Consider the following 3,032-nt stretch of genomic DNA (forward strand, 5'->3'; position numbering starts at 1 on the left):
TTCAGTTTAATGGTTTGCAGGATGAAGATCCCAACACTCACTTAGCAAATTTCCTGGAATTTTGCGATACATTCAAAATCAATGGTGTTTCTGATGATGCCATCCGTCTTTGGTTATTTCCCTTCTCACTCAGAAACAAAGCTAAACAGTGGTTAAACTCGTTACCACGAGGGTCTATCACTACTTGGGAACAAATGACCGAGAAATTTTTACTAAAATATTTTCTGCTGACTAAAACGACTAAATTACGTATTGATATCACTTCTTTTGTACAGATGGATTTAGAAACACTTTACGATGCATGGGAGAGATACAAGGACTTACTGAGAAGGTGCCCTCACCATGGTTTACCACTTTGTCTACAAGTACAAACATTCCACAATGGTTTGAATCCCTCTACTCGGAAAATGGTTGACGCAGCTGCTGGCAGAACCATCAACAATAAAACACCGGTAGATGTTTACGAATTCATAAAGGAGATGTCACTAAACAACTATCAGTGGCAAGTCATGAGGACTAAGCCAACAAAAAATAGCCGGCGTTTATAACATCGATTCAGTCACCATGCTCTCTAATCAGGTAGAACTTCTCAATAAAAAGATTGATAGTTTTCTTAGTTCTATGCAGGTACATCCAGTAATGAGGTGTGACTCAAGCAGAGGAGGTGTGCATATAGAATACCAATCCTTCAATCCTGCAACTGAAGAAGAACAAGTCAATTATATGGGTAACAATAACTTTCGATCTCAAAATAACCCATACAGTAATACCTATAATGCTGGTTGAAGGAACCACCCAAATTTTTCCTGGGGAGGTCAAGGGAATCAAAAGCCACAAAATCCTCAGGGTTTTCAACAGCCACCTTATCAACAAGAGAAGAAGCTGAACCTTGAAGAGATGCTTTCAAAATTCATCTCAGTGTCAGAAACCCATTTCTAAAATACCGAGACAGCACTTAAGAATCAACAGGCATCAATCAAAGGACTCGAAACTCAGATAGGCCAGCTGTCCAAGCTAATCTCCGAAAGACCACAAGGTAGCCTACCAAGTAATACTGAACCTAATCCGAGGGAACAGCTCAATGTAATTAGCGCTCAAAATAAGGACGAACTCATTATACCCGAGCCAGAAATACAGCAAAACATCATAATGAACAAAGGACGAGAAGAGGTAAACGATAATGATCCCGAACAGGTAAGTACGAATTATGAACCTCGTGTACCATATCCTAAAGCGATGATGAAAGACAGAGCAGAAGAATAATTCGGTAACTTTGTCAAACTCTTAAAGAAATTACATATTAACTTACCCTTTATGAAGTTCTTTCACAGATGCCCAACTCAACAAAATTCTTAAAGGAACTTCTCGCTAATAAAAGGAAATTAGACGCTACATCGCATGTGGAACTCAATGCAGACTACTCAACTATTCTGAAGAATAATCTACCTAACAAATTGAAAGATCCAGGCAATTTTACAATTCCTTACTTAATTAGTAGTTTATCTGTGAATAATGCTTTAGCTGTTCTAGGGGAAAATATAAATGTTATGCCGTATAAAATGTTTAAATGACTAGGTCTCGGTAAACCCAAACAGACTAGGATGAGCATACAATTGGCTGACAAAATAGTTTGATTTCCTAAGGGTATTATTGAAGATTTTCTCATTAAAATTGATAAATTTATTTACCCAATAGACTTTGTCCTCTTAGATATGGATGAGGATAACGAGGTACCTTTAATTTAGGACGACCGTTTTTAGCAACTGCCAGAACCATTATTAACGTAGGCACAGGAGAGCTAACATTTTGTGTAGCAGACGATGCAGTAACACTCCAAGCACGCAATTCAGTCAAAATTTCTGAGACTCAAGATAACGCTATGAAACTTGTAGATGATAAAACCAATATTCAATCGTTCTTACAGGAACCTCCTTAGACCAAGACAACGGAGGCAGTGCACTATTATCAAGTAGAGAACAAAGACGATGAAAAACAAAGACTACAGATAGAGGAGCTAGATGAATGGCGAGAACACGAACTGAGAACATATGATAAACCGAAACTGCGCAAAAACAAGCCCGATACCTCTCTTAATCAACTTAAGGTTGGCGATACAGTCTTACTAGATGCTGTTGATCCTCACATTGTCACTACCACACCAAATGAGGAAATCCCTTTTGAGGTACTCAGTATTTTCCCATTCGGTACGGTTGAGGTGAGTCATCCCAAGTTCGGCACTTTTAAGGTAAACAACACCCGAATAAAACCTTATTTTAAAATTGACAATAGGAATGAGGAGTATGAACTCCTCGAACCACCATGATCATTCAACAGAGAGGTAAGTCAAGCTTAGACTATAAATAAGCGCTTCTCAAGAGGCAGCCCGAGCACTAACATTATTAATTTCATTAAATTTTGATATTTAACTCCTAACCTACTAATAGAAATTTTGAATACAGGTGTTTCCATAGAGACATGGCCTATCACACGGGCGTGCTTAAGGCCGTGTGAAAATAGGGCAAAAGATTTCCCCAACACGGGGTTTGATAAAACGCCACGGTCGTGCGACATGGCCATGGTCGAGCCTGCCAAAACAACACGGGTGTGTGACACGCCCGTGTGGAGGAACCATGGACGAACCTGTTAAAACAGCACGAGCGTGCGCCACGCCCGTGTCGAACACCCATGGTCGAACCTATCAAATTTCCACGGGCGTGGCGTAGAACACATGGACATGGAAGAAGCAAAAAAAGCTAGACATGGTCGTGCGATACGGCCGTGGGAACCAATAAGCCCGATGCACACAGGCGTGTGTCAAATTTCAGACGTGCCAAAATAGGAAAAATACGAAACACATGGGCTGAAATGGGGGCACACGGGCGTGTCACATGGATATGTGTCCCAAGATCTATAAATAGGCTGCACTATTCGTTGTATTCTCCATTCAAAAAACCCTAACTCTAGCCGCTGCAACTCCACACTGCCCCTTGCCACGCCCATGCACCGCCGTCAATTTCATTTTTAAAGCTCAA

The 3,032-nt window shown here is 40.6% G+C and overlaps 1 non-coding gene across 1 annotated transcript; it reads right to left on the reverse strand.

Annotated features, from left to right (window-relative positions):
- Positions 1 to 242: 242 nt before the first annotated feature.
- Positions 243 to 349, reverse strand: LOC128280131 (small nucleolar RNA R71). Its single transcript, XR_008270313.1, has one exon. It is a non-coding gene; the product is annotated as a small nucleolar RNA R71 (small nucleolar RNA).
- Positions 350 to 3,032: the final 2,683 nt, after the last annotated feature.

Source organism: Gossypium arboreum, chromosome 8 (assembly GCF_025698485.1).
Source record: "Gossypium arboreum isolate Shixiya-1 chromosome 8, ASM2569848v2, whole genome shotgun sequence".
Taxonomy (NCBI): Eukaryota; Viridiplantae; Streptophyta; class Magnoliopsida; order Malvales; family Malvaceae; genus Gossypium; species Gossypium arboreum.